This window comes from Cygnus olor, chromosome 27, assembly GCF_009769625.2.
Source record: "Cygnus olor isolate bCygOlo1 chromosome 27, bCygOlo1.pri.v2, whole genome shotgun sequence".
In the NCBI taxonomy this organism is placed as follows: Eukaryota; Metazoa; Chordata; class Aves; order Anseriformes; family Anatidae; genus Cygnus; species Cygnus olor.
The window spans coordinates 225,583-242,862 of record NC_049195.1 but is presented as its reverse complement, the minus strand read 5'-3'; the positions used below and the strand labels follow the sequence as shown (position 1 = coordinate 242,862).

The following is a 17,280-nucleotide window of genomic DNA, read 5'->3' as shown; positions in this document are numbered from 1 at the left end:
TCAGCTCCTCCACGCACCCTGGCCAAGGGGTTGGACCTGTCTCCCCATTGTACAAAGCCAGGCGCAAGTGACACCAGTGGCAGATTCAAGACTTGCTCTCTCCCAGAAACATGGCTGGTGGTCCTAAGCACCAAACTGGGCAGCAAATTGCAGGCTGCTGACAGAGGCGTTTGCATGGTTTCTTGCTTGGGTTAAAAAAAGTGCAGGCAGATCAAGCTGTGTTTTAGATTTTGGGTATGGCACCAGTGGGGGATAGCAAGCTTGCACCCAGCAAGGCAGTAACATCTTTTCCTAAAACATCTGGATTTAGAAGGGAACATCAGCCCTGGTTTATCCCTCAAGCAGTGGAGGAATGTGTCTCATCCTTAAGCCAATGTGCACACAGAGGAAGCAGCAAGGAGCTGCACAAGCCATTTTCCGTGGCACCAAGTGGTGGCTGGATACTCAGCTGTCCCTCAGCAGAAATAACTCACTTTGCCAAGCAACTACTTCAGTAGTTTAACTACTTTAGTAGTTAAAAGTAGTTTAACTACTTTAGTTTAGTTTGGAGATCTTACCATCTAAAAGCCTCACAAACAAGCTGCTTCCTGCAAGTGGTTTGCACATATGTATGTGAGCAAGTGAGCTCTTCTCCAGTTTCCCTACGTTACCCATGATAATGTTGCCTTGGCTTTAAATTGAGCACAGCTCCCTCTGTATTTTTGAGGCCACATTTTGCAAATGGTTGGTGTTTCCCAGGCTGGGGCTTTTCTTTGTTTTGTTTAATGAGTGCTCTTCCTGCACCTAGATAGCTCTGTGCTTAACGCCTTGGAGGCTAAAGAATAGGGGTGGATGGAGCCTTTGCTAAATGTAAGTTTTATTTTATTATTTTTTTTAGTAGGGCGTGTGTGAAGCCTATTTGTTTGGAGTGGCTTTAGCTGGGGGAGAGCGGATTTATTCCCCTGGAGATGAAAGACTGTGCTTGGGTGAGGTGAACTGGGTGTGGGTCCGTTTAAGGCAGCATTGCAGAAACATGAAATGTTCTAAAAGCTCTTCAGAGCAGTTTTTTACGTTTCCTGACTTTACAGAATTAGAGTGTTAAATGGTATCCTTAGACATGAGGATTCTGGGGATGTTTTGGGATGCTTGTGGGCTAAGTCACCGCCTGCCTCTGCTAGAGCTGCATTGCACAGTGGCAATCAGCAACGTAGCTCTTAAGCAGGTGAATAAGAAGTGATCTGTGCTATTTGGCTGCTGCTGGAGCTTCCATAGCCTCCCAGGCCAGCGGAGCTCTTGCTTGTGGATTTAAGCCCCTACATGGGCTTTAAAAGTACTTAAAGCTGCTGCATTGCATCATTTCCATTGCAACAGAGTCTTTGTGCAACTGCAATATCTCCAGGCTTCAGAAGCAAGACAAGAAAAGGAAAGATGGGGTGGTGGTGTATTCTTAGAGTTCCGTGTAAGGTCACTGAGGAGCCCAGAGGCTGTAGTGATGGACAAAACACACCAAACCATGCTCGAGCTTTGTACAGCCACCAAAATCAGAGCCTTAACAAACACAAGTATGGGGAAATGGCCAGCATAGAAAGTCATGAACCAGGGGAGCAGTGGCCAGGTAAGAAAACATCCTGAGGAGTCAAAGATGTGCCCAGGGCTAAGCAGCAGGGGACAGTTTTAAAACCCTACCTTATGATGTAGTCAACCCACCCATACCACTGACTCTAAAGCTGCCTGCAGTAGTCCTCAATTCTGGAGAGGAAGAGGAGAAAATAACTGGAATTATACAAAACAACAAAAGAAAAAACAATAGCAAAATAAATTACAAGGCTTTATTTGCTGCTATGCAGTATGTGACACTGAGATAAGCAGAAGGAGGAGAAGGCTGTGCTGTCTAGGGGGGTACTGGTAACAGGTTACTGGAAGAGCCATCCGAAACTGATACTGATGAGGCTTGCTTTATCTGTGAATGCCGTTACTGAAATGCCATCTACCTGGGGGCTGCTGAGCAGACCTCTCCCAGCTGCTGGCAATTATTTGCTGGCTTAATCCAGCATGTGTCATTTTGCTATTTAATTTAAATTCAGGACCTCACCAGAAATACCTAAAGTGTTTCCTGCTGGAGCTTCTTTTCAATTTAGCTTCCCACATCCCTAAAAGATGCTGGGGGTGGTATGCTGCAGGGTTCATTCATCTCCAGCTCGTCATTTGCCTTTTTTCTTTATTTTCCATGTCAGGTGAAAGAAGGTTCAAACCCAGCCTTAATATTAATTATTATTTCAGGGTTGACACGTCCAACCTAAGCAAGCTTTGGATGTGGGAATGTGGGTGAATAATCCAGCTTTGTGTTCTTCAAAAAGTCTTTGTGGAAGTTCAAAAGCCTTTTCCTTTGCCCAAGGCAAAATGTCTCTGCTTTGAACTTTGGAGCTGGCAGCAGTTGCGTGGGACTGCAGGACTTTGACTCCAGGCAGGATTTAGGGTGTGAAGCATTTACTCATGCCCGGGGCTAACTCCTACCAGCCTTGCATCAAAGGAGCTGACTCATTTTGGAGGGACTATTAGCTATGAAAGTTGTAACATTATCTCACTGTATTAGTGAGTTATGGAGAGAAATCCACAGGGGAAGGAGAGGACGGAAGGCTTGCCCCTCACCCTTCTCTGTTTGCTGGTGACATCGTTCAAGGGAAAAGCGGGATCAAAAATAGTCTGCATGCGGTTTGCGGGGTGAGGAAGGTGGAGCTGGTGCTGCTTTTGCAGATGACCCAGTATGCAAAGCCTGGCCAGCCTGCTTCTGGGTCTTTTGTCCCAAATTGAAAAGGCAATTTCCCTGTGGAAAGAAGTGGAACCAGCATTTGTATGGCCCTGGGTGCTGGGCTCCTCCAGGCAGGTTGTGCCTCTCCCCAGCACCTTGCTTCTTAATTTCTGCCTCTCCTTCTCAGAGCCTCCTGCGGCTCTCTGACACATCATCAGCCTGAAATTGCTGAAGCCTGGTACAGGTGTCCTAGCAACGCTCCTCCTCACCTTGCAAGGGGTGGATGCTGATAAGCAAAGCATGCAAACCGTGGCTGTGGGTACCCCAGAGTGGACCTGTCCTGGAGGTATGCTTCAACCCTGGGGGAGATGCATTTCCTCTTCTTTCTTCCCCAAAATCTTCTGGGAACTGGTAGGTTTGTTTTTTTTCCCACCTCTGTCATGTTGTATTCAAAACATATCTGGCTTTGCCTCTCCACCCTTGGGAAATGGACTGCAGTGATAGTCACAATTCATGTGGGTCTTGAACATGGGGTTTTGGACTTTAGAAGAGACTAGCCACCATGGTTGTGAATCAGGGCAGGTGAGGAGTAATGGGTGGCCAATGATAGATGAAACCAAAGTCAGTATCTGCTTGCTGTGCTGTCTACGGGCCCTTTGTAATTGTCTTCTCTTGGGTGTTTTCCCATGGCATTGGATCCTGGTTGTTCTGTTTTGCATTTAAAAGCTGGGAACTGTTGGCTTTCTGGATGGTTCAAAATCCTGTGTTTTCTCACCCTCTTCCTCCCCCTGCACCCAGGTTTCTTTCCTAAGGCCAAGCTCAAATGCAGCATGGGGGTAGTTCCTCCAGGTTTGCTGTACCAGAGGTGCTCTTCCTTTTCCATAGGAGAACAACTGAAAGGGCCTTGGAGGACCTGTTCAGACATGCATCATTAAGTGGATGAACAACAATGTGAATTATGTAAAAATACCTCCAGGGAAGCCATTTCCAGTTTTTCCCTAGGATGATTGCTAACTGTTTGGGTGGGAAAGTCCCTGAAGGTCCTGAAGCTGGGCTATTGGATGGTCAGGTCCCTGTCTTAGTGGCTTTGAGCGTCTTCAAGGACAGCAGTTCCCCACCGCACTGGGTCCCTGTTTGAGCACACTCATGTTACCTGGGAGAGGAGTGGGGGAAAACCATAATACCCCATTGGATTTTTCCCTCTTTGCTGCTTTGCCATCAAGCTACCTGCCAGCATGTCATGATGCCTGAAGGTTGCTCCTGGGCTGGGGGCTTCATGCAGTGGCCCACCGGCAGCCCAAAGTGCTTTGTTTTTGCAGGAAACCTGCCTGTGAAGCTTTGAAGTAGGTGGTAGGGATGAAGGCTCAGGTTGAGACTGACAGCGTACATGTGGAGAAGAAAGCTGAGGGGGGGGAAAAAAAAGATATTTTTTTTTTTCCTTGCTGACGTGGAAACAGCAACACCTAGCCGGGGAGGTACAGGAAGGTAAACTGAGAACGAATGCTTGCAATCCTGAATGGAAAGAGTTTAATGCAAGTCTTGTGGCTTGCTGCTAGTTTGGCTCTGATTGATCTTGTAAACTGGGTGAATTTAACTGTAGGGTTGTAAAGTTTATCAATAATGTCCCTGTTTATTTATATGTAAAGTTTATTATTAATGTCCCTGGGGCTGGTGAGCCTTGGCAAGCCCAATCTAGATGACGGCTGCAGAGGAGTTTGGTCTGCAAATGCCTCTTGGTTATTGCAATGGTGCTGTCTTCGTGATATCTGTGGCTACAGAAGATCATCTCCTCCAGTGAAATCTGCTTTGCTAGCTGCTGTCCCTAGCTGTCAATGAATTAATGATCTGGCCATAAACCAAACAGTAGCTAATTAAACTATTTTCAGTTCCCAGAACCACTTAATTCATTCTATTTGCAAGGATACAATATTAAGTGAGATTCAAATTGGCTTTTGTCAGAGCACTTGAGAGATGCTTCCTTGCAGAAGGCTATTTCTGTTCAAAACTTCAGCCTTCCAACCCCAGGGGCCAGAGAGTGAGCTGTGCTAATAAAAGTTGCACGAGATGCTTTTAGCTGAGGAATACTGCTCTTTCTCATGGTCTCTTTTGTATATAAACCACTGACTGTTTTTTAAAGGCTGGGCTTCTTGTGATTTAATTGTCTGGTATTGTTCTACCCCAAAACAACTGGAAAAAGTCCTCTTCCTTGGCAGATCCCTTCCCCACATGTATTTTGTTTCAAACTCACTTGCCTAGCTGGGATTTCTCTCTCTTATTTTGTAGTGGAAATATTAAAGCTGCTGGAAAACAACCTTCCAGCAGATAAAGTGTGTTTTCTGTGCAGAGCTGCTAAAAAGGGGATTTTTGGTGTGTTCATCTTCAGTACTGGAGGTAATAGGTGATCTGAGAATGTGTGTCTTAAGGATGCTGTCCAGAAATTAAGGCTAAGCATCTTCAGACACTGGGGCTCAAGGAGGGTCAGAGCTTTGGGTGGGTTTGTATTGTGGAGCCTCTAATTGCTCAGGGAGTATTTTGGCACCCAGGTGTATTATTATTTGTGTTCTGTTACTATCCTGCAGGAAAATACTGAGTACACTTTCCCAAAGGAATATTTTCCCCTCTTGTTTCCTTTTAATGGAGCCTGGTGCTTCTGATGTGCAAGGAGCACTGAAGCTTTTAGCAAACTGTACTGGGCTGCTGCATGTCCGTACCAGACCAGCTGTGCAAAACATACTTTACTGTGCAGCTGGGGAGCATGGCCTCACCTGCAGCCTCTGGCAAAAAAATAAAAATAAAAAAAAAAAATGGAGAAACTCGAGGTCGACCTCTGGGGTTCTGGAGCTGGGGCTATCGAGGATCAGAAGCCCATTACACCCCAACTGAAAAGGAGTTACTAACAGCATATGAGGGAGTTCAAGCTGCTTCAGAAGTTGTGGGTACAGAAGCACAGCTCCTCTTGGCACCACAGCTACCTGTGTTACATTGGATGTTCAAAGGGAAAATTCCCACTACACACCATGCAACTGATGCTATGTGGAGTAAGTGGCTAGTGTTAATTACGCAGCAGGCTCAAATGGGAAAACCTAACCGCCCAGGAATCCTGGAAGCGATCATGGACTGGCCAGAAGGCAGAGGTTTCGGAGTACCAACGGAAGAGGTAACTCGTGCCAAAGAGGCACCACCATATAATGAGTTGCCAGAAGACAGAAAGCAGTATGTGTTGTTCACTGATGGATCCTGCCATGTGGTAGGAAGCCATCGGAAATGGAAAGCTGCTGTGTGGAGTCCCACACGATGAGTTGTGGAGGCCATGGAAGGGAAGGCGAGTCGAGTCAGTATGCAGAAGTGAAAGCTATACAACTGGCCCTAGAGATTGCCAAAAGAGAAAAATGGCCAGTATTCTACCTCTACATTGACTTGTGGATGGTGGCAAATGCCCTGTGGGGGTGGCTGCAGCAATGGAAACAGAGCAACTGTCAGCGCAGAGGTAAACCTATCTGGGCTGTAACCCTGTAACCCAAGATACTGCTGCCCGGGTAGAAAACCTGGATGTAAGGGTAGATGCTCGCATGTCCAAGAGTCACACTACTGAAGAACATCAGAACAACGGAGAGGTGGATCGAGCTTTGAAAATTGAAGTGGCTCAGGTGGTCCTGGACTGGGGACGTAAGGGTGAGCTGCTTGTAGCTCAATAGGCCCATGAAACATCAGGACATCTGGGGAGGGATGTCACATACAGATGGGTTCGTGATTGAGGGGTGGACCTGACCATTGAGGCCATCACACAGGTTATCCATGAGTGTGAAACCTGTGCAGCGATCAAGAGAGCCATGAGGGTAAAATCTCCCTGGAATAGGGGGAGGTGGCTAAGGTTTTGATATGGTGAGGCCTGGCAAATTGACTATATTAGACCACTCCCACAAACCTGCCAAGGCAAATGGTACATACTATGGTAGAAGCAACTACTGGGTGGCTGGAAACACACCCCGTAAACCATGCCACCGCCCAAAATACTATCTTGGGCCTGGAAAGGCAAGTGCTGTGGCATAATGGTACACCAGAGAGAACTGAGTCCGACAATGGGAGTCATTTCCAAAACAATCTTGTTACTTCCTGGGCCAAGAGGCATGGCATTGAGTGGGTGTATCACATCCCTTATCACCCACAAGCCTCTGGGAAGGCTGAGAGGTACAATGGACTGTTAAAAACCATGTTACAAGCATTGGGTGCTGGGACATAGAAACAATAGGACATAAATCTACCAGAAGCCACTTGGCTAGTTAACAACAGAGGGTCTGACAACCATCCTGGTCCTGCTGAAACAAAACCCCTACACATGGTGAGAGGAGCTAAAGTCCCTGTAGTGCATGTAGGGAAGTGGATGGGGAAGGCAATGTGGGTTGCTCCTGCCTCGGGAAAAGGCAAACCCACTTGTGGGATTGTCTTCCCCCAAGGACCGGGGTATACCTGGGGGGTCATGCAAAAGAATGGGGATATCAGGTGCGTGCCTCAAGGAGATTTAACCATGGGAGAAAACTAATCTGTAGTCTAAGTTATATGTTGTAGGAAGACACTGCAGGATCAACGACAGGTCAACTTTGCAAGGAACCAGGCAAGTGCAGCAACGACTCGAGCTAAGCTGGTGTTGGCGTCCAGAAATCCAACTCTGCCTGCCCTGAGTGACCACTCTGGCAGATAAAGACTAAATCATCACCAGTTCTTATGAATGTTTTTGAGAAGGACCTATAGAATGAAAAGATGTACCTACCTATCAATCTGTTAAAGGGCAAGGATCAATGGTGATGAGAATACTTATATGCTAAAGTATGTGGGACCTGAGAGTGACACAAATGTTATGGAATAAGGGGTGGAGGTTGTACTTGGTCTGACTGGGATGGAGTTAACTTTCCCTGCAGTAGCCCATACAGTGCTGTGCTCTGCATGTGTAGCTAGAACAGCACTGGTATCACACCAGTGTGGTGTCCACTGCTGAGCAGTACTGGCACAGCATCAGGACTCCCTCCAAGCCCCCCAGGAGTCAGCAGGCTGGGGGTGGGCAAAAGGTGAGGAAGGAACATCATCAGGGCAGCTGACCTAAACCAACCAAAGGGATATTCCGTACCATCTGATGTCACACTCAGCAGTAAAAGGTGGAAAAAGGAAGAATAGGGGAGGGGTGGGCTCCTGTTGTGAAAAAGTCTGTCCTCCCGAACAACGGCTACATGCGCCGAGGCCCTGTTTCAAGGACGTGGTCAAGCATTGCTCGTTTGTGGGAAGTAGAGAGTAATTTCTTTCCTCTGCACTTCCACACAGCCTTTGCTTGTTGCTTTTTTCCTCTTTTCCCCTTTCCCTTTTTTTCCCTTTAGTTAAATTGTTTAATTAATAATAATTTTTCCTTAATTATTTTTTCCTTTAATTAAATTATCCTTATCTCAACCCGTGAGTTGTTTCTTTCCTTGTCTTCTTCCCCTCCTCTTCTGAGGAGGGGGAGTGAGAGAGCGGTTGTGGTGGAGCTGCCTAGAAAGGTAAAACAACCACACAAACCTGCAACATTCTTAGTCTAAAGACAGATGCAGCAGCTGGCAGGGTTGGGGGCAAAGCTCTGTGCTATCATGATTTGGATTGGACTGGTAGCAAAAGGTACACATGCATGGGAAAGCCTTTCTATCCAGCTGAGTGTGAAGTGGATAGAAACTTTTCCATAAAGAAAAGTTACCCAAAGTGCTTAGCATACACTAAACTATCCCCTGCCCTCCTGCTGGTTTCAGAAAGGAAGCCCAGGAAGTAAAAAATCTATTTCAGCTGCAGTTGTTCTCTTCTTTCCTGTGCCCCTTCCCAAAATACAATTCATGTTGGTGACTATAAATAGCTCCAGCCTCGAATTTGGTTAACGTTTTTATAAACACATCTAGAGATGTGTTGGCCAAATCAAATGAGAGTTGAGAGGTTTGGGTATGAAAGCTCTAGTGTTACAGTTCTTCAGTCAGTGAAAGAAGAAAAAAAGAATAATTCCTGACGGCAGCTGATGGGGAGGGAGGTGTTAGCACTTGAATTGGCAATATGAAAGGTGAGGAGCCACTACAGGGCAGAAATGTCTTGAGCAGGAAAATCAAGTGGACTTTTGCTACTGGAAATCAAATTATGGTTTTGGTTTGTTTGTTTGTTTGTTTTCCAAAATCACTTCTTGGAAGAAAGAAGGAAATTGAGGTGATGCTTTAAAGGTGGAAAGGTCCGGTGCAGTAAATGAATTAAGGAAAAAACTATATAGCCCATATCAGTGTTTACCACTATTTAATTAAACGTATAAAGCAGTGCTCAGTAGCTGGAGGGAACAGTTCCACTGCTGATTCTTCTACAGCTGCTTGCTTCTGGTGTCCAGAAATGTGTGCTCTGTTGTATCTGTGCTGCCTGCCCCAATTAATTAAGATTTTATGCTGAGAACCAGAAGAAAATGCTTTCCAAGCATGAAGCTTCATACAATGACCAAACAATTGCACCACGGGTAAGTAGGATTTGTTATGGTCACGGACTAGGCTTGAGCAATGGGGCAGAAAGGATTGAGCAAAATGCTGCTGAAGGCTTTACTGTTGTTGCTGTTGCCTGCAGAGAAATGCTTTTTAGTGTTTATGCTATAGAATCATCATAGAATCATCAAGGTTGGAAAAGACCTCCAAGATCATCTGGTCCAACCATCCCTCTAACACCAACATCACCCACTAAACCATGTCCCTAAGCACCACATCCAAGCTTTCCTTGAACACCCCCAGGGACTGTGACTCCACCACCTCCTTGGGCAACCTGTTCCAATGCCTGACTACTCTTTCTGAGAAGAAATGTCTCCTCATTTCCAACCTGAACCTCCCCTGGCGCAACTTGAGGCCATTCCCTCTTGTCCTATCAGTAGTTATCTGCAAGAAGAGGCCGACCCCCAGCTCCCCACAGCTTCTTTTCAGGTAGTTGCAGAGAGCAATAAGGTCTCCCCTGAGTCTCCTCTTCTCCAGACAAAACAACCACAGTTCCCTCAGCTGCTCCTCACAGGACTTGTGTTCCAGGCTCTTCACCAGCTTCGTAGCCCTTCTCTGGACAAGCTCCAGGGCCCCAATGTCTTCTTGCAGTGAGGGGCCCAAAGCTGAACACAGCACTCGAGGTGTGGCCTCACCAGAGCAGAGTACAGGTGGACGGTCTCCTCCCTGGTCCTGCTGGCTGCACTATTTCTGATACAAGCCAGGATGCCATTGGCCTTCTTGGCCACCTGGGCACACTGCCAGCTCATGTTCAGGTGAGCATCAACCAACACCCCCAGAGCCTTTTCCTCTGTACAGCTTTCCAGCCACTCTGTCCCAAGCCTGTAGCGCTGCTTGGGGTGGTTGTGGACAAAGTGCAGGACCCAGCACTTAGCCATGTTGAACCTCATCCCATTCGCCTCAGCCCATCGACCCATCCTGTCTAGGTCCCTCTGCAGGGCCACCCTATTCTCCAGCAGATCGACACTACCCCCCAACTTGGTGTCATCTGCAGACTTACTGAAGGTGCACTCAATTCCGTTGTCCAAACCACCAATAAAGATATTAAAGAGGATGGGCCCCAACACTGACCCCTGGGGAACACCACTTATGACCGGTCACCAGCTGGATTTCCCTTCATTCACCACCACTCTCTGGGCCCAGATGTTCAGCCAGTTTTTAACCCAGCAAAGAGCGTACCTGTCCAAGCCATGGGCTGCCAGTTTCTCCAGGAGAATACTATGGGAGACCATGTCAAAGGCCTTGCTGAAGTCTAGGTAGACTACGTCAACAAGCTTTCCCTCATCCACCAAGCAGGTCACCTGGTCATAGAAGGAGATGAGGTTGTTCAGGCAGGACTTGCCTTTCATGAACCCATGCTGACTGGGCCTGATCCCCTGGTTGTCTTGCACATGCCATGTGATTGCATTCAAGATGACCTGTTCCATCACTTTTCCTGGCACTGAGGTCAGGCTGACAGGCCTGTGGTTCCACAGATCCTCCTTATGACCCTTCTTATAGATGGACATCATGTTAGCCAGTCTCCAGTCATCCGTGATCTCTCCGGATGACCATGACCACTGATTGATGATGAAAAGCGGCTCGACAATCACATCTGCCAGCTCCCTCAACTCCCTCGGGTGGATCCCATCTGGCCCCATGGACTTGTGATAGTCCAGGTGGAGCAGCAGGTCTCTGACTGTTTCCATCTGAACTGTGGGGGGTTTCTTTTGCTCCCTGTCCCAGACTTCCTGGTCGGGAGGCTGAGTACCCCAAGGATAAGCGGTCTTAGAAAAGACCAATGTAAAGAAGGCATTGAGAACCTCAGCCTTCTCCTTATCCTCAATAGTCATGTTCCCCCCTGCAACCAGTAAAGAATGAAGAGTCTCCTTGACCCTCCTCTTACTGTTAATCTATTTGTAAATACATTGTGTGTTACCCTTTACCATTGTGGCCAGGTTGAGCTCGTGCTGGGCTTTGGCCTTCCTGATTTTTTCTCTGCATATGCTGTCAGCTTCCTTGTACCCTCCCCAAGTTGTCTGTCCCTTCTTCCCACCGGACATAAATTTCCTTTTTCTCCTGGAGACTCAGCAAAAGTTCCCTGTTCAGCCACACGAGTCTTCTTCCCTGCTGTGTCACTTTACGGGTGACCTTACAAGGGGACAGCCTACTCCTGCACCTTGAAGACTTCCTTCTCGAGGAGTGTCCAGCCTTCCTGGACCCCTCTGCCCTTCAGGACTGACTCCCGAGGGACCCTCCCTACCAGTGTCCTGAACAATTCAAAGTCCGCCCTCTGGAAGTCCAAGGTAGCAGTTTTACTGATCTCCCTCCTGACTTCGCTAAGAATAGAGAACTCTACCATTTCATGGTCTCTCTGCCCAAGACAGCTCCCGGCCACCACATCTCCCACCAGTCCTTCTCTGTTCATGAACAGCAGATCTGACCATGCCAAACTTGCAGTATTTCAGGGGTTTAGAACATACCAAGCAGCCTTTTTTGAGTTTGTCACCTGGCTTTTGTTGAGTTTGGCACCTAGTTCAGCAGCAGAGCAGTGCTTGCTGAAGCCATCCTGGGCTGGGTTAATCCCTCAGGAATTGAGCCCACTGAAGGAACAAATCCAGTTAAAATGGAGTTCAGTTAGGTGAGTCAGCCTGCTGGGACAACATTTCTTTGGCAAATTAGCCAGAAGACTTGCAGGATATTTACTTTGTCTTGGGTGAGAAGAGAAAAAGCTGGTAAAACAAATGAAAGAATATTAAATGTATTTTTACAACTGTATTTTTATCTAAATTTTTACCTTTCTTTTTCTCCCCTGTTCTCCTCCTGCAAGCCATGGGTTTCTTAGCAGTGGGAACTTTTAAGACCTGTTATCTTCTTAGCTGTTATCATGCTTATGGACCGGGGGTGGGGGGTGGGGGGGTGGAGCCCCTATTCCTGGAAGCAAGCTCTTAATCAAATCTGCAAGATGCAGTGGTCCTAAGGTTCAGTTACTCTTGCTTGAGGTGGATGTAGCTATTAAATCTCTGCTTCTGAGAATCATTTAATCTCTGTTTTTATTTCATGAGGGCATTTCTGATAGGAAAGTGTCAGGCCCTTTTGAAAAGCTTGAAGCATTGCTGGTCACAATTTCTGTGCTAGTGTACAGCAGCACTGGAGACTAAAGAGAAGGAGTAATTGAAGAAGATTTCTTCTTTTTTTTTTGTTTTTCTTAAAAAGAAATATTAAGCCATGTCATCTTGGCAATAAAATCCAAGGCTGAGGATGAATTTATTGATGTGCCCTGTACCAAGTGCCCAGGGAATGCTGGAAAGCAAGTGATGGAGAAAGTGATCTGTGGAATTTGGGGAGGATTGTTGCAATTTTAGCAAAGCTGCTCCGAGTTTCTCAGAAACATATTGGCAGGGTCACTCGGCAGCTGTTTTGAACCACCGCAGAGGCAGGGCAGCAACAGACCTGAACAAGACCCAGAAAGAAGACTTAAAAGGGTTCAAAAATGGAATGCAGTGCAAGCTCATCCTCTCTAATGATGGCATTTTTACCAGGAAGTTACTGCACCTTGCAAACTCCTGCCTTAAGCATTAACAGGAGGAAAAATGCTCTCTGGTTTGTTTTTAGCTTCTTTGGTGCTTTGCCAGCAGCACACAAAGAAATAGCCATACGCTTCTGCTGCTTTTCCTCTCAACATAACTCTTTGTTATGGCAGGAGTGCCATGCATTTCCAAGTGTTGGCCTTTTATTTATTAAATGATGGCTTTATTTCCACCCAGCAATGTCTGCCAAAAGCGCTCTAAATGAAGAGCGGAGATTATACGTAACGCAAACAGTCCCGCTTGCAAGGCTGTGCACAAATGAAATGAAGTCAGCTAAATTGGATGATTGCTCTAAGCAATTTAAACCCAAATACATCTTGCTCAAGTTACCTCTCTTCTTTACTCCTCCTGTTTTTTTGGTCCTGACTTGCACGTTTGCAAGCAAATGCCCAAGATAGGGCATGTTTCAGAGTAATTAAAAGCCTGTTAGAGGATGTGTCTCAACTTGGCTTGGTGATGGGGACAGAAGGGAAATGACAAGGAGTTGGTGGGGGGCTGCAGAGTCTCCTTGCCTTGCTGCAAGGGAGGTTCGGGGGTAATGTGGGGATTCAGCATCCTGGCTCCATGCAAATCTTCCCAAACACTTTGCACTTCCATTCCTAGAAATGTAGCAATTGCATCACGTGGTTTAGTAGCAACCATTGTTTGAGATGAGTAGAAACATTCTGGAAATTCAGCTGGATGAGATTTGCTTGCAGCTGGCCAATATCCTGTCTGAAGCATGCCAGTGCTGGGTTCCTATAAAAAAAACTCTTAGGTTAGTTAAGGCTTCCTGCAGCATGGTTGCTTTTTGGGGATGCCAGAAAATGTGGTTATAAATAGTTGACTGGTTCAGCTAAAGCTTGGGATTCCCTCCTTAAAAGCATTTCCTGAGGGCATCTGAGAAATTGCCAAGTTTGAATGTGCTGGGTCTTGTCAGACATGCCTCAATATTTCCTGGAAGATTGTGCTTTAATGTTCCTTGCTCCTAAAAGAAAAGGTATCTGCTTTCTCTGAGAGGCCGAAAAGCAGTGCGGAGATGCTGGCCTTGAAGATCCTGACCCCAGGACTGGGAACAGCAAAGATACCTGTGGGTGAGTTTGTATCTTCAGCCATGTTTCTTCTAGGATGACGATGAGTCCAAGGGAAGAGACTGTGTCTCTGGAAGAAGCTTGCGGCCAGCACAGATGGAAGAAAAATGGTTTTAATCCACAAACTTGCAAAACCCTTGTGCTCTGGGACCTTTCTGGCTTGCACATGACTTGTATTTGGCTCTGTACCAAAATACTATGGAGGAAAGCACAAGGTGGCTTGCGTGCAGCTGTTTCAGGGTAGGGTGATGGCAAAGGGAACCCACCGGATTTTTTGTGCCACCCCACCCCAGAAATGTGAGGGATTTGCCTCCTCTCCCTCACCACATGCTGCTGGAGGAAGGACTTGATTAGATAATTGTACCATGAGTGGCTCCAACAGCTGTCAGGACAGATAAAGGCAAGAGACAGAAAAGACCTTAATTATTTCTCTGGTTTTTGAACATGGGAAAAGGCCACGGGGATGGGTAAGGATCAAAGGAGTGGCGAAAGGGGCTGGAGGGAGGGGTAGGGGTTGATCTGTATACAGATGTGGTCATCAGTTTGCTTTGCACTTAATTTTGACTTCTGAGGAAGCACACGTGATGCTTATTGCATTTTTATTTGGAATGTCTCTGAGCTGTGCTGGGGTTTCGGGCCGGCAGAGATGCCCTGTCCTTGGTAAAACTGTCTTTATTTCTTTTACTTATATGTGATTATTTTTGTGTTGTTGTTTTTTATTATTATTATTATTGTTGTTGTTTAATTGGAGTTCCTCCCTGTGGATGCTGGTTTTCCTGCAGCAGAGATGAGTCATTCATGCAGTGAGTTCATGTTGAGACTGGTGCTGAAGAAAGTGCATTTAGCGTAAAATATTATGGCAAAGGGAAAGGACCGCCAGACCATCTGATCTAGCACCTGTTCAGAATTAGGGAAGGAAGCTATAGTTGTGCACTGCTGAACTCAGCAGCTGTGTTTTACCCAGTAGGGCTTGGTTAGCACTGACATAGATGACTTGCCACTCCAATCTATCTTAGTAGCCAGAGCTTGCATCTGGCTGGCCATTAATGACATTTAATACTGGCTCTAGGAACTGATTGCATTTCTCAACAGATAAAACTTCACTATTTGACACTGAACAGTATTTCTCTATCTAGAACCAATTTTTCTTCTTGGGGATTCAATCTACGTCAATATGGCAAAGCATATGTTCAGTGTGTTTGTCCAGAGGCTTATCAGAATCTGATGTCTCTTGGCTTATGTAAGCACTAGGGATTTTTAAACCATCAGTGTTTTTACTAACAAAAGACCAAATAGAGAAAGCAGCTCTTGCTACAGGTGCCAATGATTTGTACCAGGTCACAATGGGGAGCACTAGTGGAAAGGCCACTTGAGCCACTTGCTTGGCACTTGGTGCTGCTGTCTTGCGTTGCAAACGTTTCTCAAGCTCTACCTGCAAATTACTCAGTCCGTATTTTCCCAGCTGCTCTGAGTTCAGCTGTGTGAGGTCTGTACATGTTGATCCCACATCACCAACCACTGCAAGGATAGAGTGGTGAAGCTATTGCTAAAGCAGTCGGCACAGTTATTTTGGGATTTGAGAGGAAAAAAAAGTCTTGAAGAAGTGAAATGCAGTTTAGTTTCTCAGAGTTAAAATTCAGGCTTGGGGGAAATTCAAGAGCTGTAAGGCATGGAAAGTGGCCTGAGCTCTTGCAGTTCCACCTTTTCCACTAGGTACGGAACTTGCAGAGGTTTCAGGGTGAAAGGACTTGCCAGTAGGATAAATGTGTGTGTGTGGGGGGGTCTTGTTACTTCATTTGTATATTATCCTCTGACAAAGACTCTCCACAGCCTGTGTGTGAGCCCACCTAAATGTCTCTGCAGAAGGTGGTCAGAGAATGTGTGCTTCTCTCCTGCATGAACTTCAGTCCGAAATAGGAACTGGTGCCCTTTGGAGATTTAGCAAGCAGCTAAATTAAACCTGTTGTTGTTGCATGCAAAATGGCTTTTAAATAGCAAATTTGTACAATTTGGGGGGCTTTTCCTCCATGGAGCCTGTGCAAGGCAGAGGCAGCAGGAAGGTGACTTTCAAGGGAAGGTGACTATTTTTGGCAATAAGTTATTCAATTCTTCTTTCTGCATGCTTGACCTTAAAATAACATGTAGTGTGACTGCCACATCTAAGGAAGCAACAACCAAAGGATTAAAAAAATTCTATATATTTGCCATAGAGAAATTGGAGTTGGTTGTTAACCTCTACTCAATGTGTAGGTGTCAGAGGACTGGATTTGTGTGCTTTCTGCTTTCTTTACTCATCTCCCAAGTACGTATGGTGGTAAACACAATGCAGTTGTTTACTTGGGGCTACAGTATACATAAATGTACCTTACAGTGGCCCCTCAGGGCCCTCCTTTTACTTGTTAGGGCTTCAAAATGGATGTGATCTACACTAGATAGGAGTTGAAGGACACTGAGAAGTGAGGTGATCCTTTACTGCACATCTTTACTGCTCTGCTGTCTCCGAGTTGTAGGTTTTGGTTTAAAAAGCAAAAGCAAAAGCAACATTTTGGAAGTGTAATAAATCAGTTTATTTGGCCAACAGAGAGATTCTCTTATTTACGCTGATATATTTTTTATTTCTTATGTTCCCACAAATCCATATGTTATGTCACATGACTGTAAATATTTTCTCTCCCTGGGATATCCAACAAATGGATCCTGCTAGTGCTCGGTGCAAGCAATAGCTGTTGGGAACTGGTATCACCTGGCTTTGTGCTGGTTTTTAACCAGAGGTATGGAGACAAACTGCAAGTTTGGCACAATGGCATCAAACCAAAATTTGGTCCTGCTTGTGGCCAGGATTATTTTCTACCTTGAGATGTTGGCTTTTCTCTCCACAGTGTAGTTGAGCAGAGTGGTTAATGCTGCAGCTGCAGAACATTACAGTTGCTTTCAGTGCTGCTCAGATTGATGTTTGGCTTTTTAGTCTTTAGGACAACTTAGTACAGGGACTGCTTTTCCTCCCCATTAATCATATTTGTTTCTGGTGGCTTCAGATGCTCCTCTAAGGTACACTAAAGGATCTAGTGTTGGCTTAAAAGCGTAGAAAGGCTTTGTACTGCAAGGTGTTTTTTTTTCTTCCCTTAATGATCATATTGTGATGGCATGGGGTATAAAAGCTTTTAAATTCCACATAAAATGCACAATTTTGGATGAGAATTGTTGGTGATGAGTTGATTTCAGCCATTGTGTGTTTCAGCTTTTGCTCTAGGGCTCTGTAAGGACTGATATATAGTTCAGCTCTGTTTTTTTTTTTTACTGTCCATCATTGCAGATGAGTTTTCATCATCATATCCAAGGCATAAGACTCAGCTCCACAAGGTGGATAAGACGCAAGAAGCCTGTATCAC

At 45.9% G+C, this 17,280-nt stretch overlaps 1 protein-coding gene across 1 annotated transcript in view; it reads left to right on the top strand.

Moving 5' to 3' along the window:
- The first annotated feature begins 9,897 nt into the window (after positions 1 to 9,897).
- The window catches only part of LOC121060574 (tetraspanin-15-like), a 68,225-nt gene continuing 60,842 nt past the window's right edge, over positions 9,898 to 17,280 (top strand). The window contains exons 1-2 of the mRNA XM_040538483.1: positions 9,898 to 9,902; positions 15,964 to 15,968. The gene's annotated coding sequence lies outside the window, so the exon portion shown is untranslated. The remainder of the gene's footprint in view (positions 9,903 to 15,963; positions 15,969 to 17,280) is intronic.